We start from the raw sequence: 24,125 nt of genomic DNA, 5'->3' as shown, positions 1-24,125 counted from the left end.
TTTGTATTTGTAACACAAACACACATACATTTTTAGTTGATCAATGTATCTACATTCAAGCTGGGCAATGTTTGTGCAATGTCAACATTGTATCCAACACCTGTAGGGATATTAGTAGTTCTGGAATTTGTCCCCCGGGAAAGATCTAACAGTGGACATAAGGAGAAACGAGACCAGATAAAACGAACCGGTTATAGAATATTGTGTTTTCAACTCGCAGTCGATACTGTTTCTACGGTAACATGTCTTTACACGAGGTAATGAAACTTTGAAAATAAGTTGTAAGCTACTTTCATAGCAAAGTGTTGCAGAACAGGTGTCTTATGAAACCAATTACAGACACTGGCTCATGATATCTTGCCATAACTGGTTTGACAGATAAATATCCGCTGGTCGAGCCAGCTGCAGCTATCCTCAAGCTATGCTAGCTAGCGGCTTTCAGCTTGACTTAACAGAACTGAATTAGCTGACAATCTTGAGACGGCGAGTCAGTCAAAGGGAGAAGTCCTCAACTTCAAAGCATTGTTCTCTCCATAGCGAAGTTAGCTTAGCTTACCTGGCTGTACTCACTACTGCTATAGTTTGAGGTGATTGAATGGCAAAGAAACACCCAAGAAACACCCACATCAAACCGCACACCCAAGACAACTCTCGTATTGCTTCAGTCATGGCCTCTAGCATTTCTTAATTACCAAGCTTCAAAACAAGGCCAAATCAGGAAGTTCAGTTCTTTAATCAGTGTGAGTTGAGTGGACTTAAAATGGACAAGAATTTGAGCTAATGTGTTAAAGTTTGTTCACTCAACAAAACTCTGCTCGAAGTGAGCTGAATTTGAAAAAGCTTAAAATTACAAATTCATGTTTGCCTTTGGAAGGCCACACCATATGTTGGTTCAGCTTTATGCCCACATTTTGAATAAACTCACAATCCTATTGGAGCTGGTTACCTTACAATTGTACGTTCAGTAAACCAGGAGTTTCAGACCACTGCATTACGGTTGAACTAATCCCTCAAAGAAAGGCATTAGGATATATGTCATGCATTGTCATAAAGAGTTTAATAACACAGGGAAATATATGCAAACAAGCAATCTGTTTTTTTAAACAATGACAATATATCTAAATTGCTAATGCACGGCCAGAATAAAAAGGTACACCTATGTGAAGCCGCTAATCCAGCCTTGATTAAGGGGAGGGTAGGTTATGCTTGGTTTTGAATCAAATGAAACAGAATGGGGGGGAAACAATCGTTTTTTAATGTTTCTAAATACGAGATTCACAGGCACGAAATGCACATCTCTCGTTCCGTGGGCACTGTGCGTCATGGCTGGATAGGCTGCGCTTCTGCTCTCCAAATTCATGCCATTACCAACTGCGTTACCGTTAAGACCTGCTTTTGGTGGGTCTTAAAACTTCCCAGTAGCGCTGCATGAAATTGTCACTTTTGCGCTTGTTTTTAAGGACACACCTCAAATATTGCCAAACCTGCCACTTCAGGTCAAGCGAGCTGATGTTCGACAGGTAAATTGCCGAACCTGGCGTAGCGGTGGAAAATGCCAGTGCGCCCGTTTTCAAGTGACGAAATTGCTAAGTAACGTGCCTTTTCCACGTGATACGCCTATATGCCTATATATTACACTATATTACTTATACTTCTGTGAAACGCGTCACATTGAATGCACAAATAACTATTGTGACATGCATGGATGTTAGCTGTGGCTACACATGGGTTGTGTACCAATGACGGTACCCGGTTCCACGAGGGCGCTAAAGGGGGCTTAGCACCCTCAGTTTAAACCTATGCCCCTTGAGTTTTAGTTTTTTGTAAAAGGATTGCGTGACAGTTTGGCACCAAAAAATTGGTATCTCCTCTGCGCTGTGTCAGCACAATGGACAGAGTGCACGGCGGTGTATTTAGGGGGGTTATGGAAAGCCACTGGGGTGGTTATGACTCTTTTGGTTTTCCGTAAAAAGTGAGAAAAAAAGCACTTAATCTCTGTGGCACAATAAGTGAATAACGTGATACTCCTCCACCTGTAATATTTTATTTAAGATTTATAAGGGTGGGATCAAGTTTACCAGTTTGGGCCATGGTGAGGACGCCGTGTTGGAGGCCAAACTCCTCTGCTGTTCCTTTGGGAGGCGCTCTGCAGGAGTGTCTGCCCTATGATGGGGTGTGTGAGGTTTTCATCCCGACATTGACTGACTCTTAACTGATTATGACCGAACTCTCTTCAAAGCCTGGAGACGAGAGAGGGTGTGCTCTGATCCTTTCGCAGGGCTTGGAGAGAAAATGACTGTGCCGCAAAATGTTCCAGGGTGTGGCACGGTAGTTGTGTCTCTGCTGGGGGGTCTGGAGACAACCACAGTGTCCACTGTGCATTGTTCAGGAGAGAATGCTCCCTTACCTGCTTCAACAAAGGCCCATACGGGGAAGTGTGTGCCCCAGCATCGTCAAAAAGTTAGTGGACAGTGTTTAGGGCCTGGTCAAAGTGTTCATCTGCCTCGGGGCAACTGCTATGATGTTCCTTTATTTGCTCCCTCCAATCTTTATTCACCAAATGGACACACCATGTTGGTCAATATGTATCATGTACCCGGTGCTCGTTTGGAATGTGCCATTCTTTAAAGGGGATGGTTAGAAATACTGAACCATAATGTTATCAGTTGAAGGGAAAATGACCACTGCTACGTCCTGAGAATGTTTGTGATTCCTGCGTATGTGTGAGGAAAGCGTCTCGAGCGCTTTTTAAAATGTCGAGACCAGAATAAGGGGACTTTTGCACGTGTCAATTGTGTCAATTGTTTGTCAGTGTTTATCAATGCCCCATGAAATATATGTTCATCAGTGAATTTACTGTTAATCCCAACATGTTCCCATAATAATTTATGATGTTTGGTTATGGACATTTTGATAATTCATTAAATACAATATACATTCATACCATTCTCATTCTCCAAGTGGAAACGTTGTTTGGAGATTTCACAAACTGCTCACAAACTTTTGGTTTATTTAATTACATTTACCAGTTTCAAATTCTTCATTGTCTTTGCCTGGAGAGCATGAGTCCGGTTAAAGGTCCCGAACAGTCATTCTGATGCCCCTGTAAAATAGCCTTTTGAGTGATTCAAATACCACCCATAATATTTTTGGGGATATATAATTTTTTATTTCTCTCATGGCTAACTACCAGGAAGTTTGAAAAGACAAGCTGAGTGGGCAGGAAGCTTAAATTCATGAGCTCACCTAGACTAACAGCTCTTTCAAACACATACAGTTGAAGTCGGAGGTTTACATACTGTCACGCCCTGACCTTAGAGAGCCTTTTTATTTCTCTATTTGGGTAGGTTGGGGTGTGATTTGGGTGGGCATTCTAGTTTTTCTATTTCTTTGTTGGCCGGGTATGGTTCCCAATCAGAGGCAGCTGTCTCGTTTAGGCAGCCTTTTTTCCCACCTTAGGTTGTGGGATCTTGTTTTTGTAGAGTTACTGTGTAGCCTGCAGAACGTTACGTTCGTTTATCCTTTTGTTGTTTTTTTGGTGTTCATCTAATAAAGAAAGATGTACGCTTACCACCCTGCACCTTGGTCTCATTCATCCAACAATGTACGTAACACATACACCTTAGCCAAATACATTTAAACTCGGTTTTTCACAATTCCTGACATTGAATCCTAGTAAAAATTCCCTGTCTTAGGTTAGTTAGGATCACCACTTAATTTTAAGAATGTGAAATGTCAGAATAATAGTAGAGAGAATGATTAATTTCAGCTTTTATTTCTTTCATCACATTCCCAGTGGGTCAGAAGTTTAAATACACTCAGTTAGTATTTGGTAGCATTGCCTTTAAATTGTTTAACATGTGTAAAATGTTTCGGGTAGTCTTCCACAAGCTTCCCACAAAAAGTTGGGTGAATTCTGGCCCATTCCTCCTGACAGAGCTGGTGTAACTGAGTCAGGTTTGTAAGGCCTCCTTGCTCGCACACGCTTTTTTAGTTCTGCCCACAAATTATCTATGGGATTGAGGTCAGGGCTTTGTGATGGCCACTCCAATACTTTGACTTTGTTGTCCTTAAGCTATTTTGCCACACCTTTGGAAGTATGCTTGGGGTCATTGTCCATTTGGAAGACCCATTTGTGACCAAGCTTTAACTTCTTGACTGATGTCTTGAGATGTTGCTTCAATGCATGCACATAATTTTCCTGCCTCATGATGCCATCTATTTTGTGAAGCACACCAGGCCCTCCTGCAGAAAAGCACCCCCACAACATGATGCTGCCACCCCATGCTTCACGGTTAAGATTGTGTTCTTCGGCTTGCAAGCGTCCCCCTTTTCCTCCAAACAGAATGATGGTTATTATGGCCAAACAGTTCTATTTTTGTTTCTTCAGACCAGAGGACATTTCTCCAAAAAGTACGATCTTTGTCCCAATGTGCAGTTGCAAACTGTAGTCTGGCTTTTTTATGGCGATTTTGGAGCAGTGACGTCTTCCTTGCTGAACGGCCTTTCAGGTTATGTCGATATAGGACTTGTTTTACTGTGGATAAAAATACTTTTGTACCTGTTTCCTCCTGCATCTTCACAAGGTCCTTTGCTGTTGTTCTGGGATTGATTTGCACTTTAAGCACCAAAGTACGTTCATCTCTAGGAGACAGAACGCGTCTCCTTCCTGAGCGGTATGATTGCTGCCTGGTCACATGGTGTTTATACTTGCATACTATTGTTTTGGCTGATTTCTTTAGATTTTCCCATGATGTCAAGCAAAGAGGCAAGGAGTTTGAAGGTAGGCCTTGAAATACATCAACAGGTACACCTCCAATTGACTCAAATTAGGTCAATAAGCCAGACAGAAGCTTCTAAAGTCATGACATTATTTTCTGGAATTTTCCAAGCTATTTAAAGGCACAGTCAACTTAGTGTATGTAAACTTCTGACCCACTGGAATTGTGATACAGTGAATTATAAGTGAAATAATCTGTCTGTAAATAATTGTTAGAAAAATTACTTGTCATGCACAAAGTAGATGTCCTAGCCGACTTGCCAAAACTATAGTGTGTTAACAAGACATTTGTGGAGTGGTTGAAAAATTAGTTTTAATGACTCCAACCTAAGTGTATGTAAACTTCTGACTTCATCTGTATGTCAAGAAACTTGGATGCAGTGAGCAGTGTTGCAGTAAAATCACCTCAAGCTTTTTGGTGATAAACAAACCAACTCAAACAGTATTGAAATTGCATAAATTTAGCATGTCTCTTTAGCATGTCTCTTGTGATGTGGTTCACGCAACACTGACGGATGTGTTGACATGACAACTGCATCAGAGTTTTGAACGACCCTTCTCATCCTTTTGTTCCATGCTAGCTGAAGACCTACAGTAGCTATCCAGTAACTAGCTAACACCAGACACAGATGAAAGGGGAGACATATAAGTATCTTTGCTGTAGATAAATAGTGAAACTTTTAATAGTATTTGCTGACACCCTGCAGTAGAATTTTGGCACCAGTAGAGTAGCTATTTAGCTATATAAACCACGCCCCTACACAAACTGACTTAGAATATGTGGACAAGCACGAAATACACAATACCTAGGTGTCTGGTTAGACTGTAAACTCTCCTTCCAGACTCACATTAAGCATCTCCAATCCAAAATTAAATCTAGAATCGGCTTACTATTTCGCAACAAAGCATCCTTCACTCATGCTGCCAAACATACCCTCGTAAAACTGACTATCCTACCAATCCTTGACTTCGGCGATGTCATTTACAAAGTAGCCTCCAACACTCTACTCAACAAATTGGATGCAGTCTATCACAGTTCCATCCGTTTTGTCACCAAAGCCCCATATACTACCCTTCACTGCGACCTGTATGCTCTCGTTGGTTGGCCTCGCTTCATATTCGTCACCAAACCCACTGGCTCCAGGTCATCTATAAGTCTTTTCTAGATAAAGCCCTGCCTTATCTCACTTCACTGGTCACCATAGCAGCACCCACCCGTAGCACGCGCTCCAGCAGGTATATTTCACTGATCACCCCCAAAGCCAATTCCTCCTTTGGCTGCCTTTCCTTCCAGTTCTCTGCTGCAAATGACTGGAACAAATTGCAACAATCACTGAAGCTGGAGACTCATATCTCCCTCACTAACTTTAAGCACCAGCTGTCAGAGAAGCTCACAGATCACTGCACCTGTACATAGCACATCTGTAAATAGCCCATCCAACTACCTCATCCCCATACTGTTATTTAATTATTTAGTTTTGCCCTTTTGCACCCCAGTATCTTTACTTTCACATTAATCTTCTGCACATCTATCACTCCAGTGTTCAATTGCTAAATTGTAATTATTTCGCCACTCTGGCCTATGTATTGCCTTACCTCCCTTATCCTACCTCATTTGCACACACTGTATATAGACGTTTTCTATTGTGTTATTGACTGTATGTTTGTTTATTCCATGTGAAACTCTGTGTTGTTGTTTGTGTCGCACCGCTTTGCTTTATCTTGGCCAGGCCGCAGTTGTAAATGAGAACTTGTTCTCAACTAGCCTACCTGGTTAAATAAAGGTTCAATTAAAAAAAACATGCCTTCTTTGATATTGATTACAAGGCGATACTTATTTAAATTAGGTAAGAAAACATCATGCTACCATCGGTGTGTTAAAATGAGAGTTAGGGTGATGTCACCCTATCCCCTTTATATTCCCGTCTTCTGAATCCAAGCATTTGACATGGGGGAGGGGACCAGTAACTTCATGATCCAACTGTATCAATATAGAAGCAACAATGATTTTTCATACTTTGGTCATCATACTTTGATCTGGTTTCATCCAAAATTCATCACATTTCATGAAAAACAGGATTTTGACTGGTCATAATCTTTTATGTTGTGTGAACGTGCCCGCTTTAGTGTGCATAGATATACATGGCCTGAGCACCAAGAATAGGTGTGGCCAAAATGTATTTAAGTTCCCGTTTGGGGATGTTCTTGTTAGTCCACTTTTTGGGTAACTCAAGGGGAGGCTGTATCTGAGCCTGGTAGACCACACCTGTGCTGTATTGGTTATTTAGACAGGTTTTGCAAGGGCCTAGCGAGTGGCGCAGTGGTCTAAGGCACTGCATCGCAGTGCTTGAGGTGTAACTACAGATCCGGGCTGTGTCACAGCCGGCCGTGACCGGGAGACCCGTGAGGTGACGCACAATTATCCCAGCATTGTCTGGGTTAGGGGAGGGTTTGGCCAGCCTGGATTTCTATGTCCCATCGCACTCTAGCGACTCCTTGTGGTGGGCTGGGTGCCTGCAAGCTGATTTCAGTCACCAGTTGGATGGTTTTTCCTCCAACACATTGGTGCAGCTGGCTTCCGGGTTAAGCGAGCAGTGTGTCAAGATGTAGTGCGGCTTGGCAGGGTCGTGTTTCGGAGGATGCATGGCTCTCAACCTTTGCCTCTCAATCTTGGTCATTAAGAGTGCTAGAAGGACCTTCATTTACGCTGAATACAGCCCGTGCTTAATTAACTGAATGAAAGGATTGCAGGAGCTGTCTTTTTCCAAATCGCCCCATTAGACTATGTTCACCGAAATTCACAAATGACATTATGCTATAAAGACTTCTGATTATTCACTGTTAAGGGTTCATACACATTTCCATGACTTCTCCATGACTTTTAACAACATTTTCATGACTAGTATTATAGCCTACAAGAGAAAGTAAGCATTACTGACACTGGAAGGCTGCTGTGTCTCCCATGTAAGCCTACCATCTACTGCTGTGTCCTTGATCAAGGCATTTAACCCCCCCCCCCCCCCCCCCCCCCCACACACACACACACATACACACACACACACACACACACACACACACACACACACACACACACACACACACACACAAAGTAGAACTACACTGTTAGTCACATGTTATGATCATGTGGTGTACCCTCCATCTGGAGATCTCCTGGATGTGCAGGCGTTGCTTTTTATACAGCCCTGAAACACCCAAGTCTTCTCACCAAGTTCCTGTTGAGCAGCTAATGTTTCGGCTACAATGTGGTTAGACCAGTAGCTATCCTGGAGGATGGTTGCCACCAAAATATTACAAACAAATACTTTTGTCTTTATAAAAATGAATCAGGGATGAAATGGATAAGGTAGGCTTTTCAAAGCAAGGTATCTAACTAGACATGTTTATATTTAAGGCTCTAATATTAATGTTTCAGGGGACATCTATTTACAGCAAGGTATTTGTCAATTATGCAATGACATGGCTAGTGTTTAATAAAGGGGAATCCCAGCTTCCCAAAGGTGCAGATTTATTTAGGCTGTCTACAGTACCGGTGGAAAGGCAACAACAACATGAGTGCTTAGTTAACTATAGTTAACTAGCTAGTTATGTTTGGAGTTGGCTATCTAGTTAGTCTGTTATTCTTTTATACCTGCTGCTGAAATATTGTGCTCTCTCTCTTTGGGCAACGGCCCACTCGGCAACGGACCACTCAGCAACAGCCCACCCAGCACTAGCACATACGAAGCACACACATACACACACTGAAGCGTCATTCTGATCATGTCTATAATGTAGATTTGTAAGTGATTGATAATATTTCAAAATGTGCCTTCATGAATTGCTTTGTTTTTTAATGACCTTATAACCCCTAATTTGACAACTTGGAATCACGCAGCATGCACATTCAGGCAGACGCATTTTACAATCTGCGCAATCCCTGGACAGCTCCGGGCCAAGTCAAGCACAGGATACAGGGGAGCTGAGATGGGCTACAGATTTCTCCCAACCTTTCACTTCAAAAGTACTCAATGATCTCGGCGTCTCTGCACTTGGACTTCATGTTTATTGTGGTATAGCGTGATATAAGCAGAATTCAATACAATTCCAAAGCAAGAACCCCCTTGCTGATGTAGCCCCCTCGCTGATTTCAACTGACCCCTTAGTCACTTTATCCAGGTGCTGGGTCTGCAAATGGCACTGTATTCCCTACATAGTGCACTACTTTTGACCAAACCCTATGGGCCCTGGTCAAAAGTAGTACACTATATAGAGAACAGAGTACCACTTGGAATACAACCATGCCCGCCGGATCATAACACTTGCCTGGGCAAGAGCAACTCTTTTAATCAGACACTTTGAATGTGTGGAGAGTCACTAGAAAGGACAGTTGTTCCCAGGGTGCGTCGCAAATGGCACCCTATTCCTCATATAGTGGCCTACTTTTTCTGGTCAAAAGTAGTGCACTACATAGGGAATAGGGTGCCGTTTGGGATGCAGCCCTGGCGTTCCGTGCTATCAATGTAATCTGCTGCCAGATGCACAAGATCATTATCTTAATAATGGCCATCAAAATCATATTTTAATGCTGAGTTTGGCACTGGCAGGCAGGCAGTTCCACCCCAGGGAGGGAAGGGCTTGGTACAGACAGACATACTGCTCCTAGATGTTATCCACCACTCAGACAGCGATATCAGATCTGCCTCGGAGGATGTGTGGCTTCCCAAAACGAGAGCTGGCGAGGAACACAAACCTCTTAGAGTAACTTCCAGGACAACTAGTAGAGGACAAAGACAAATGCAACACTAATGCTATGAAATCCTCCCTGTCCATGTGGATGTTATATTTGTCTCTGTCTCTCTGTCTCTGTCTCCCTCTGTCTGTGTGTCTCTCTGTCTCTGTGTTTCTCTTTCTCTCTGTATTTCTCTCTCTGTCTCTGTCTCTGTCTGTGTCTCTGTCACCCCCTCTCTCTCTGTCTCTGTGTCTCTACCTGTAGTGGAGGGCTAAAGGACTGTATTATTCTTGACTACTTGACCATGACTGAGAACTAGTCCAAACATGCACCAGGAGCATGACTAGAAGGAGCAAGGAGTGAACTCACATCTAGAGTGAGAACAGCTTGAGAGACGGAAACCTTTTGTACCTTTTGTATCTCTCTCTCCCTCCCTCCCTGTCTCTCTATCTGGCAGATACACAGTTCTCTCAGGGACATGGCTTGTAGGATTTACTACTATGCATGCAAATCATAATACCACTTCTTTTGCATGTCTAACACATGAGTTTGAAACGTCTCAGGCGATAATACCACACACACACACACACACACACACACACACACACACAAACACAAACACACCATCATACACTTGCCAAAAACAATGCTGTGGCGTGCAGAGAGATCAGGTTATGGAATAAAGTCATAATTAAACATGTCTACACTTGATGAGAGCAGATTCCAGATTTCAGGGGTCTCATTACACTATCCCAACAATTTGTCTCTTTTATAACATTTTTTAACAAACATGACGTAATAAACAAATTTTGACATTTTGCAGATTGAAACCTCTTCAGATTTTCATTTTCAAGTGTCCAAATGTAAAAATTAAAACAAACAAATAATACTTAGTCACAAGAAGAATATGGTACCTACTGTCTAATAATTACAACAATTAAATACTCATTTTAAACAAAAACTATATACCGAAAGATATATATATACACAGTGCCTTCGGAGAGTATTCAGACCCCTTGACTTTTTACACATTTTGTTACGTTACAGCCTTATTCTAAAATGGATTATTTTTTTTTTTTTTCCTCAGCAATCTACACACAGTACCCCATAATGACAAAGCAAAAACAGGTTTTATACATTTTTGCTAATTTGTAATAAAAAATGGAAATATCACATTTACATAAGTATTCAGACCCTTTACTCAGTACTTTGTTGAAGTACCTTTGACAGCGACTACAGCCTTGAGTCTTCTTGGGTATGATGCTAAAAGCTTGGCACACCTGTATTTTGGTTTCTCGCATTCTTTGAGCTCAATTTTGAGTCTCGTAGCAAAGGGTCTGAACAGTATTTCTGTTTTTTATTTTGAATACATTTGCAAAAATGTCTGAAAACCTGACATTGTCATTATGGGGTATTGTGTGTAGATTGATGAGGATTTTTTTATTTAATCAACATAATATGAAAAAAGTCAAGGGTTCTCAATACTTTCCCGAATGCACCAGTCAAAAGTTTGGACACACCTACTCATTCCAGGGTTTTTCTTTATTTGTTACTATTTTCTACATTGTAGAACAATAGTGAAGACATCAAAACTATGAAATAACACATATGGAATCATATAGTAACCAAAAAAGTGTTAAACAAATCAAATATTTGAGATTCTTCAAAGTGGCCACCCTTTCCCTTGATGACAGCTTTGCATACTCTCTGCATTCTCTCAACCAGCTTTATGAGGTAGTCAACTGGAATCTATTTCAATTAACAGGTGTGCCTTGTTAAAAGTTAATTTGTGGAATTTCTTTCCTTCTTTATGCGTTTGTGCCAATCAGTTGTGTTGTGACAAGGTAGGGGTGGTATACAGAAGATAGCCCTATTTGGTAAAAGACCAAGTCCATATTATGGCAAGAACAGCTCAAATAGGCAGAGAAAGGACAGTCCATCATTATTTTCAGACATGAAGGTCAGTCAATACAGAACATTTCAAGAACTTTTAAAGTTTCTTCAAGTGCAGTCACAACAACCATCAAGCGCCACAGGAAAGGAAGACCCAGAGTTACCTCTGCTGCTGAGGATAAGTTCATTAGAGTTACCGGCCTCTGAAATTGCAGCCCAAATAAATGCTTCACAGAGTTCAAGTAACAGACACATCTCAACATCAACTGTTCAGAGGAGACTGTGTGAATCAGACCGTCATGGTCAAATTGCTGCAAAGAAACCACTACTAAAGGACACAAATAAGTAGAAGAGACTTTCTTGGGTCAAGAAACACGAGCAAATGACCTTAGACCGGTGGAAATATGTCCTTTGATCTGATGAGTCCAAATTTGAGATTTTAGGTTCCAACTGCCGTGTCTTTGTGAGACACAGGGTAGATGAACGGATGATCTTCGCATGTGTGGTTCCCACGGTGAAGCATGGAGGAGGAGGTGTGATGGTGCTTTGCTGGTGACCCTGTCTGTGATATATTTAGAATTCAAGGCACACTTAACCAGCATGGCTACTACAGCATCCTGCTGCGATACACCATCCCATCTGGTTTGCACTTAGTAGGACTATGATTTGTTTTTCAACAGGGCAATGACCCAACACACCTCCAGCCTGTGTAAGGGCTATTTGACCAAGATGGAGAGTGATGGAGTGCGCATCAAATGACCTGGCCTCCACAATCACCCCACCTCAACCCAATTGAGATGGTTTGGGATGAGTTGGAGTACAGAGTGAAGGAAAATCAGCCAACAAGTGCTCAGCATATGTGGGAACTTCTTCAAGAGAATGCTAAGAGTGTGCAAAGCTGTCATCAAGGCAAAGGGTGGCTACTTTGAAGCATCTCAAATCTAAGATAGATTTAGATTTTTATTAACACTGTTTTTTGGTTACTACATAATTCCATATATGTTATTTCATAGTTTTGATTTCTTCACTGTTATTCTACAATGTAGAAAATAGTAAAAATAAAGAAAAACCCATGAATGAGTAGGTGTGTCCTGGTACTGTATATACAGTATATATACATATATAAGCATGTGTCAAATTTCATGATCATATAATGATTCAAAAAGGTAGATCACAGCACTGAAAGGAGAAGTAAGCAAGAGAGAGAGAGAGAGAGAGAAGGAGAAAGGGAGAGAATGAGTAGAGGAGGGAGGCCTATTTATCACCCTAATTACGTGAGAAAGATCAGAACCCCGGTGCGTTGTGGGATGGTCTGACTCATGGAAACGTCTCCTAAGGAGGTCGCAGCCCAGCCAGCCAGCCTGGCTGAATATTAATAGAGGGATGGAGGGATGAGAGAGAGGGAGGCGAGGTGTGGACAGGGGGATGCCTTTTATTAGCGAGGCTAATGATGCACTTGAGTAAACCTCCTTTCCAATATCTGGGCTGTTGCTCTGACCTCTCTCTTTCACTCTCGCTCTCTCTCTTTCTGTCTTCCTCTCTTTTTTTGTGGCCTGTTTTGAATAGAACGCCTGTCAGATATGGACGTGGGTAGGTCAGATAATTCCGATCCTAATATTGCACACTGCCAGGCATGATGCTGCAGCATTAACTCCTCACATGCCCAGGACTCTACTGTGTACAAGAGACTGTACTGTGTCTCAGGAGTGAACTGTGCATCAGGCCCGGGATTGTGTACGCTCTTTCAATGTACTTCTGGTTCATAAGAACATGTTGTTTGTTCATAGGATAATTGACATGTGTGTTTTAAGTGAACACAATCTTCAGAACGTCATCCGTCCTCATACTCAGACAATACTTCAAGGTTGACTAACTACTTTCTTTTGTGGTGTACACACGAAACAATGAGGGTTCCTCAAGGGTTCTTTGGGAACGGTGATGGTTTTATGTGGAACCATACTGACCCAAAGAACCCTTTGAGCCCTTTAATGGTTGTTTGCAGTAAAAACAAAGTGTTATTGTAGGGGCGGTGGCTCATTAGAATATTTTGGGGCGTAGTTTGAGCACAGCTCTTTTTGTGCAACCGTGAGTGAGAGTGTTGTTCCACTTTATCGAATGTGTTATGCCATTACATGTTGTCTATGACATTAGCCAGTGAAGGTGTCTTCTGAAAGACACTTGGCTAACGGCCCTGCTACACTATAGCCATCCGGCATTGCCATCAGCCAATGAGAGAATACTTCCTTTGAAATCAATGAAAGCTGCTATACTGCCCTAGTGTGCTTGCTTTGTGTCACATTCAAAGGCAGTGTCCAAGCTCAAGGATCGCCGCGCTTCAATTCTCTATGGCTGACGCACCTGTTCATTCTATCTTCTGAATTGAAATAATCTGAAATCATGTTGATTTTGGTTGCGTATATCCTCGACTATAGACCACTGGTTATTTTACTTCATGAAGTCAGTAAGCTAGCTTACAGAAACTCTAGCTTGCTAGCTACATTGACTATGTTCACAATGTAAACAAAAGCAACTTGTGCAATGTTCGTGCAGCCACTAGCAACAATTGAATGAATACTTGCGAACGTTTGTAGGCACTTTAAATAGCAGAAGAGTCTCTCAAGCATTACAGTATATAGCTTATTTATTCATCCTTTAGTAGCACCGGAAATGGTTTGTTCTCAACCAACAAGAAGACATGAACTGTGTCCCAAATGGCACCATATTCCCTTTGTAGTGCACTCCTTTTGAATACTGCCCATGCACGCTTAGAAAGAAAGTGGTTATCTAGAATCTAAAAGGGTTAGGAGAACCCTTTGAAGAACCCTTTTTGGTTCCAGGTAGAATGCTTTTGGTTCCAGGAAGACCCGTTTTGGTTTCCATGTAAAAACTTTTCCACAGAGGGTTCTACAGTACATGGAACGCAAAAAGGTTCTACCTGGAACCAAAAAGGGTCCTACCTGGATCCAAAAGGGTTCTCCTATGGGGACAGACGAAGAACCCTTTTGGAACCCTTTTTTGTAAGAGTGCACGGCTCGGGTCAAAAGTAGTGCACTATATAGGGAATATGCTGCCATTTTGGACACATCCATAAGTTTACAGTACAGAGACTGAGACACAAAGAGAGATCCCTGTGAAATGTGTCCAACCTGTCGAGCAAATATTTCCCCCTTCAGAAATGATAGTCTCCTGTAAATCACGGTACCATTGTCTGGTCTTGTTCCGCTGGAATGTGGTCGCTTCTACCAGACCAAATGGCATGCACAGAGGGGAACGAGGGAGGGAGGGAGAGGGGAACGAGGGAGAGGGAGGGAGGGACGGTGAGAAAGAGAGCGAGAGAGAGAGAGAGAGGGAAGGAAGGAAGGAGAAAGAAAGAAAGGGAGAAAAGCTTGAGGGAACTCTCCATTTGATGAGCATGTAAAGTATGTACAAATACCACAAAGCATTCGCAAACTGCCCTTTTTCTTTTAATCTTGCTACATGGGAATATTGCAATAACCGTTCAATCTGATCGCAAGCCCAGATTTTGAAAAGGTCAACTTATCTCGCTGACGCACATATGCAAGCCCAGATTGCAGATATGCAAGCCCAAGCGATGGAGGGAGAGAGAAGAAAAAATATGTAATGATAATTCACTGCTCAGACAATGAAAGGGAAGGAAAGATGTTATCATGAAATAAAAGATATACATATTGGGACAGGTTTTTGCTAGACTCTCTCTGGCAAACGGTAAGAGCTTTTGCTTATCAAATACAATGGGCAAGATTGAAACACACAATTCTGGGCCTAGGTGCCCCCCCCCCTCACTATGTTAGTCTGAACCTTGCTCAAATGGAGTTAGATGTCTGTAAATCCTGTAATCTCTCTCTCTCTCTCTCTCTCTCTCTCTCTCTCTCTCTCTCTCTCTCTCTCTCTCTCTCTCTCTCTCTCTCTCTCTCTCTCTCTCTCTCTCTCTCTCTCTCTCTCTCTCTCTCTCTCTCTCTCTCTCTCTCTCTCTCTCTCTCTCTCTCTCTCTCTCTCTCTCTCTCTCTCTCTCTCTCTCTCTCTCTCTCTCTCTCTCTCTCTCTCTCTCTCTCTCTCTCTCTCTCTCTTCTAAAGCCTCATCTCAGGTCAAAATCTAAATGTAAAAGGGCTCCACTTTTCTCTGAGAGTAATGAAGGTCTGAGGGGGTGGTGTGGAGAAGGGGGTTGAGTGAGGGTGGTGTGGGCGATTGATGGAGGGTGGAGTGGGCGAGGGGGTTGAGGGAAGGGGGGGGGGGCTGCTTTAAGAGCTGAAGAACTTGCCATTGACCACAGGCTTAGGACAACACCACAAGCCCCCGCCTCGCCTCTCTTGATGGTAAGAGGGAAGGATATAATGTTTCAGTCGCTCTCTCTCAGGCCCGGTGCTGGTCTAGCTGTATGCCACCATGAGTTATGAAGTATAAAACCCTCCAGAACAGGTCTGCTGGGTTCTGACAAATAGGACAAGCTGGCTGCTTTAACCTCTGGGTTTCTGGACCAGGTGATCTGGACCAGCCAGGAGGGAACCATGGAACAGCCAGAGAAGAGAGATCGAAAGGAAGGCTATATGACGGCCAAAATGAATGCCAGAGACAGACAAGGAGAGATGGTGAATAAGACAGCCAATATATAGGAAATGTCAGGGCAAGGCCAGTGAGAAGGGCTTATGCAGGGCCGAAAGGGTAACAGATAAGATTGAGAGAAGAGACCGCAAAATAGAGATGAGGGAAAGAAAATAGAGAGAAGCCCAGAGAGAATCCAAGGTTGGGCCAGATAGCAGCCGAGGAAGTGACAAATATGGGCCAATTGGGGGCACTGCAATAGTGCCAGGCCGGAGACAATGGAGAGGTAGAAAAAAAACAGATATAATGGCCAGAGGAAAGTCAGAGAGGAGCCACAGTAGGGCGATGAAGATCAAAAGGAGGTCTAAGGGGAGGCCAGATGAGAGAACAGCTAGAAGAAGAAGAAGATAGACAGGTTGAGAGAAGGTCAGAGACAGAGAGAACCAGAGCGAGTCCGAAAAGGTTGAGAGAATGACAGTCCATGTCAGAGACAGAGAGAGAACCAGTCAGACAACAGTGGGCCAGTGCACGATTCTTCCTCCCGTCTCCCTCAACAAAAGAACCAATGGTGAAGTGGAGTCTGGTCCTTGGCATGTGAGCACAAGGTGACCGTGGAATGGGCGAAGAGACCCTTGAGTGGTGACTGTTGACCTCTGTTTTGAAATGATGTGCTGCTCTACAGACTTTTGAATTATTAAGGTTTGAAAAGGTGAGCAAACCTTACGAGCAGCACTTATTGTAAAAGCGGAGTGGAAGGAAAGTGAGAACAACAGACATAATATTATATTTAGGAGGTTCATCTGAACCTGGAATAATGTGATATATTTCCAAAGATACTTATGTCAATCCACTCTTTGTCGTCCCCCTCCTCCCCCTTCCCCCTCAAATATTAACTCACGATCCATATCCAACCAGCACTCAGTTTCCCCAGGTCTGTCTGAGTCAGCCCATTCATCTTCCCCCAGAGAGTCAATAGGTCCCCAGCTCCCTGGTCATTTACCCTGAAGTCTCTCTGGTCAGAGCCAGTGGTCACTTAGCTGGTGTTTAGTAACAGGATACAGGTTTTCTCTGGGGCCTAGCAGGGCTTTTCCCTGCAGCCAGATGAAACAGCAGAGGGCTGTATGAAGCTAAGTAGAGGTGGTGTGTGGCCAGCACCACACCGCAGAGTCCATAGAACATCCTGTTCACCAGGGGCCTGGTTTTACCCTGCCCTGTCATTTTGGTCTAACCCCATGCAGTCGCTCCCCTCAGAGCAAACTATTGATTATGTATTTTAGGGGGGAATTTTTAAAAGTAGATGCTTTTTCTTTATAGTAATATAGCTGGTTCCTTTTCTTGTTCTTACTGTATCTATGATGGGGTAGTGGGAGAAAAGGGGTCTGCTAGGCTCAGGGAGGGAGAATCCCATGGGGCTCTGGTTAAAAGTAGTGCACTATATAGGGAATAGGGTGCCATTTGGGATATAGCAAGTTGCCCATCAGGGCAAGTGATAGCGTCACCGATCTCCACCCCCGGGAGTTCCCAAGATAATTGCAGGCTTCTACAATAAAAATGAATGTGTCTGAGTGAGATTTGAAAAGGAGAACAAAAATAAATAAGTTTTATATTTTAATTGAGATGGATTTACGTTTGCGGAAGGCGCAAGCTGCATGCATTTTTAAGCAGAGGCTGAGACGCTTTCCCCCGTCAATAACACTGTGCCGACCTGGTGGCATACCTAGAAGCATTCCAATCCCTGACCTCAATTTGCGAACTTAATAAAAAGGTCTGAGGAAATGTACCCCTTTAGTGCGCTACGTAATTACAAATGTTTGGATTTCTCCTCGAGGAAGAATGCAATACCTCTGTCACTTGGCTAGCTTACATACTGCAGGCCAATCGACTCCTGTGGAATCCACAGCATTAACCTCTCGGACACATACTCATCCAGCTGTAAATTAGAGACTAATTAAAATGGGCTCATTATCTTAACACCATCACAGACTTAGACGCACACACATTCGTGCTCATCATCTTAGCGCTATCACGCTGATTTCCTCGGTGTCCACATCACTCAGTATCTATCACGGTCCAAGCACACCAACACAGTTGTTAAAAGGGCACAACAATGCCTCTTCCTCCTCAGGAGGCTGAAAAGATTTTGCATGGGCTCGCAGATACTCAAAAAGCTATACAGCTGCACCATTGAGAGTATCTTGACTGGTTGCATCACCACTTGGTATGACGGCCCTCTATACCAGGCGGTGTCAGAGGAAGGCCCTAAAAATGGTCAAAGAGTCCAGCTTTTCTATACTTTTCTCTCTACTACCGCACGGCAAGCAGTACCGATGCACCAAGTCTGGAACCAATAGGATTCTGAACATCTTCTACCCCCATAAGACTGCTAAATAGGTAGGTAAATAGTTAGCCCAGGTAGCTACATTTTGGTTATCTGCATTGACCCTTTTTGCACAAACTTTTTTGACTCATCACATACGCTGCTGCTAATGTTATTTATCCGTCACTTTATTCCTAGTTATATGTACATATCTACCTCAATTACTTTGTTATACCACTGCACATCGACTCGGTACTGGTACCGATATAGCCAAGTTATCGTTACTCATTGTGTATCAATTATGACTTATATTATTACGTGTTTTACTTTCCATTATTTCCCTATTTTCCTTCTCTCTGGATGGTGGCGAAGGGCCCGTAAGCATTTCCCTGTTCGTCCACACCTGTTGTTTACGAAGCATGTGACAACAAAAAAAATTATTTAATTTAATTTGGAAGACATGGACAGGAACACATGGCTACAGTTTACACAGAAGAGAGGCAGGGGACAACAAATACAGTGTTATATTTAGTTTGATGTTTTCTCCTCTTAGCCCAGGGCTATTCAACTGGGGATCTGCGAAAATATATACTGCGTATTTGGAAAGTGTTCAGACCCGTTGACTTTTTCCACATTTTGTTACGTTACAGCCTTACTCTAAAACAGTATACATAGGTTTTTTTACTCATCAATCTACACACAATACCCCATAATGACAAAGCAAAAACAGGTTTTTAGACATTTTTGCAAATGTATTAAAAATGTAAAACTGAAATCTCATATTTACGTAAGTATTCAGACCTTTTACTCAGTACTTTGTTGAAGCAACTTTGGCAGCGATTACAGCCTCAAGTCTTCTTGGGTATGACTCTACAAGCTTGGCACACCTGTATTTGGGGAGTTTCTCCTATTCTTCTCTGCAGATCCTCTCAAGCTCTGTCAGGTTGGATGGGGAGTGTCGCTGCACAGCTTTTTCAGGCCAAAAAGGCTGAAAAATTGGGTTCAAGTCCAGACTTTGGCTGTGCCGCTAGAGGACATTCAGAGACCCGAAGCCACTCATGCCTTGTCTTGGCTGTGTGCTTAAGGTCTTGTCTTGTTGGAAGGTGAACCTTCGCCCCAGTCTGAGGTCCTGAGCGCAATGGAGCAGGTTTTCATCAAGGATCTCTCTGTACTTTGCTACATTCATCTTTCCCTCGATCCTGATTAGTCTCCCAGTCCCTGGCGCTGAAAAACATTCCCACAGCATGATGCTGCCACCACTATGCTTCACCGTAGGGATGGTGCCATGTTTCCTCCAGACGTGACGCTTGGCATTCAGGCCAAAGAGTTCAATCTTTGTTTCATCAGACCAGAGAATCTTGTTCCTCATGGTCTGAGAGTTTTTTAGGAGCCTTTTGGCAAACTCCAAGCGGGCTGTCATGTGCCTTTTACTGAGGATTGTCTTCAGTCTGGCCACTCTTTCCATAAAGTCCTGATTGGTGGAGTTCTACAGAGATGGTTGTCCTTCTGGAAGGTTCTCCCATCTCCACAGAGGAACTCTGGACATCTTTCAGAGTGACTATGAGGTTCGTTGTCACCTCCCTGACCAAGGCCCTTCTCTGACGATTTGTCAGTTGGGCCAGGCATCCAGCTCTAGGATGTCTTGGTGGTTCAAAATGTCTTCAATTTAAGAATGATGGAGGCCACTGTGTTCTTGAGGACCTTCAATGCTGCAGAATGGTTTTGGTAACCTTCCCCAGATCGGTGCCTCGACACAAACCTGTCTCGGAACTTTACAGACAATTCCTTCAACCTCATGGCTTGGTTTTTGCTCTGACATGCACGGTCAACTGTGGGACCTTATATAGACAGGTGTGCGTCCCTTTCCAAATCATGTCCAGTCAATTGTATTTACCACAGTTGGACTCCAATGAAGTTGTAGAAACATCTCAAGGATGATCAATGGAAACAGGAGGCACCTGAGCTCAATTTCGAGACTCATAGCAAAGGGTCTGAATGCTTATGTAAATAGGTTATTTCTGTTTTTATTTGTAATAAATTCTGTTTTCACTTTGTCATTATTGGGTATTATGTGTAGATTGATCAGGGAAAAAAGTAAATTAAGCAATTTTAGAATAAGGCTGTAACGTAACAAAATGTGGAAAAAGTGAAGAGGTCAGAATACTTTCCGAATGCACTGTATAATAATATTTTGGGGGGGAATAATATGTTTTGTGTTTTTATGAATATTGCTACCAACAGCAGAATAAACTTTAACAGAATAAATACAATTTGAAATACCTACAGTAGAAAATAAGATTATATAGTATTTCTAATATTGTCAACTTTATTTCTCAACTCCTAATATTGAGCAAATTACACTCATTGGAACCAATTACACTCACTGGAATATCTGACATAGTCTTTGAAAAAGCATCCGCAAATAGGCTACCAGACAATAGGCTACCAGTCAATAGGCTACCAGTTAACAGGCTACCAGTCAATAAACTACCAGTCAATAAACTACCAGTCAATAGGCTACCAGTCCATAGGCTACCAGTCAATAGGCTACCAGTTAACAGGCTACCAGTCAATAAACTACCAGTCAATAAACTACCAGTCAATAGGCTACCAGTCCATAGGCTACCAGTCCATAGGCTACCAGTCAATAAACTTCCAGGCAATAGGCTACCAGTCAATAAACTACCAGTCAATAAACTACCAGTCAATAGTCTACCAGCCAATAGTCTACCAGACAATAGGCTACCAGTCAATAAGCTACCAGTCAATAAACTACCAGTCAATAGTCTACCAGACAATAGGCTACCAGTCAATAAACTACCAGTCAATAAACTACCAGTCAATAGTCTACCAGCCAATAGTCTACCAGACAATAGGCTACCAGTCAATAAGCTACCAGTCAAAAGGCTACCAGTCAATAAGCTACCAGTCAAATAGGCTACCAGTCAATAGTCTACCAGTCAATAGGCTACCAGTCAATAAACTACCAGTCAATAGGCTACCAGTCAATAAGCTACCAGTCAATTAGGCTACCAGTCAATAAGCTACCAGTCAATAAACTACCAGTCAATAGTCTACCAGTCAACAGGCTACCAGTCAATAGGCTACCAGTCAACAGGCTACCAGTCAATAAGCTACCAGTCAATAAACTACCAGTCAATAGGCTTCCAGTCAATAGGCTACCAGTCAATAAACTACCAGTCAATAAACTACCAGTCAATAGTCTACCAGCCAATAGTCTACCAGACAATAGGCTACCAGTCAATAAGCTACCAGTCAATAAACTACCAGTCAATAGTCTACCAGACAATAGGCTACCAGTCAATAAACTACCAGTCAATAAACTACCAGTCAATAGTCTACCAGCCAATAGTCTACCAGACAATAGGCTACCAGTCAATAAGCTACCAGTCAAAAGGCTACCAGTCAATAAGCTACCAGTCAAATAGGCTACCAGTCAATAGTCTACCAGTCAATAGGCTACCAGTCAATAAACTACCAGTCAATAGGCTACCAGTCAATAAGCTACCAGTCAATTAGGCTACCAGTCAATAAGCTACCAGTCAATAAACTACCAGTCAATAGTCTACCAGTCAACAGGCTACCAGTCAATAGGCTACCAGTCAACAGGCTACCAGTCAATAAGCTACCAGTCAATAAACTACCAGTCAATAAACTACCAGTCAATAGGCTTCCAGTCAATAGGCTACCAGTCAATAGGCTACCAGTCAATAAACTACCAGTCAATAGGCTACCAGTCAATAGGCTACCAGTCAATAAACTACCAGTCAATAAACTACCAGTCAATAGGCTACCAGTCAATAGGCTACCAGTCAATAAACTACCAGTCAATAGGCTACCAGTCAATAGGCTACCAGTCAATAAACTACCAGTCAATAAACTTCCAGTCAATAGGCTACCAGTCAACAGGCTACCAGTCAATAGGCTACCAGTCAACAGGCTACCAGTCAATAAACTACCAGTCAATAAACTCCCAGTCAATAAACTACCAGTCAATAGGCTACCAGTCAATAGGCTACCAGTCAATAGGCTACCAGTCAATAGGCTACCAGTCAATAAACTACCAGTCAATAGTCTACCAGACAATAGTCTACCAGTCAATAGGCTACCAGTCAATAAACTACCAGTCAATAGGCTACCAGTCAATAAGCTACCAGTCAATAAGCTACCAGTCAATAAGGCTACCAGTCAATAAGCTACCAGTCAATAAACTACCAGTCAATAGTCTACCAGTCAATAGGCTACCAGTCAAATAGGCTACCAGTCAATAGGCTACCAGTCAATAGGCTACCAGTCAATAGGCTACCAGTCAATAGGCTACCAGTCAATAGGTTACCAGTCAATAGGCTCCCAGTCAATAGGTTACCAGTCAATAGGCTACCAGTCAATAGGTTACCAGTCAATAGGCTCCCAGTCAATAGGTTACCAGTCAATAGGCTACCAGTCAATAGGCTACCAGTCAATAGCCTACCAGTCAATAGGCTCCCAGTCAATAGGTTATCAGTCAATAGTCTACCGGTGCGGCAAGTGCCGCTGGCTGCAGGTAAGCTTTCTTGACTTGGACATACATTTTTGCCAACACATGGCTAACCTTTTTTTAACCAGCTAAACAGCTGCTCTGAGTGAAAATGTGTTTGGAGTTACCATTTCCAGCTAATTGGCCATGTTAGAGTTAACACTTCCTCATCCAATGACAATTTTCATTACAATTAAAAGCGACCTACCAAATCTATTCAGTTTAAAATATTGCTTACTTCTCCTTGCCATTATCATTCACCTGATGATAAGACAAGATGTGATTTTTTTCTTTGCCAACATATGATGGGGGTCCCTGTGTTGCTGTTTGCCTGCGAGGCGGTCCCTGGGCAAGAGAAGGTTGAAGACCCCTGTCTTAGCCAGTTGAGGAGCAGTGGATATCTAATGCTGGGGATTACTTGGCATAGGGGTTTGGGGGAGTGTGTGCATTAGTGCATGCACAGGTGCTTGTGTACTCGTAGAGATAGACAGGTGAAGAGGACAACTTCACCGCATTAAAGGGACGATGGACGGGGCCATGTACCGTCAAATTTTGGGTGAGAACCTCCTTCCCTCAGCCAGGGCATTGAAAATGGGTCGTGGATGGGTATTCCATCATGACAATGACCCAAAACACACGGCCATGGCAACAAAGGAGTGGCTCAAGAAGAAGCACATTAAGGTTCTGGAGTGGCCTAGCCAGCCATTTACAGACGGGCTATGTACAGGTGCAGTGATCTGTGAGCTGCACTGACAGCTGATGCTTAAAGTTAGTGAGGGAGATATAAGTCTCCAACTTCAGTAATTTTTGCAATTTTTTCCAGTCATTGGCAGCAGAGAACTGGAAGGAAAGGCGGCCAAAGGAGGTGTTGGCTTTGGGGATGTGAAATATACCTGCTGGAGCACGTGCTATAGGTGGGTGTTGCTATGGTGACCAGTGAGCTGAGATAAGGTGGGGCTTTACCTAGCAAAGACTTATAGATGACCTGGAGCCAGTCGGCTTGGCGATGAATATGTAGCGAGGACAAGCCAATGAGAGCATACAGGTCGCAGTGGTGGGTAGTATATGGGGCTTTGGTGACAAAACGGATGGCACTGTGATAGATTGCATCCAATTTGCTGAGTAGAGTGTTGGAGGCTATTTTGTGAATGACATTGCGAAAGTCAAGGATCGGTAGGATAGCCAGTTTTACGAGGGTATATTTGGCAGCATGAGTGAAGTAGGCTTTGTTGCAAAATAGGAAGCCGATTCTAGATTTAATTTTGGATTGGAGATAAGTCAGAACCATTCAGAGTAGTGATGCTAGTC

Source organism: Salvelinus fontinalis, chromosome 15 (genome assembly GCF_029448725.1).
Source record: "Salvelinus fontinalis isolate EN_2023a chromosome 15, ASM2944872v1, whole genome shotgun sequence".
Lineage (NCBI taxonomy): Eukaryota > Metazoa > Chordata > Actinopteri > Salmoniformes > Salmonidae > Salvelinus > Salvelinus fontinalis.
Note: the sequence above shows the minus strand (reverse complement) of the source record.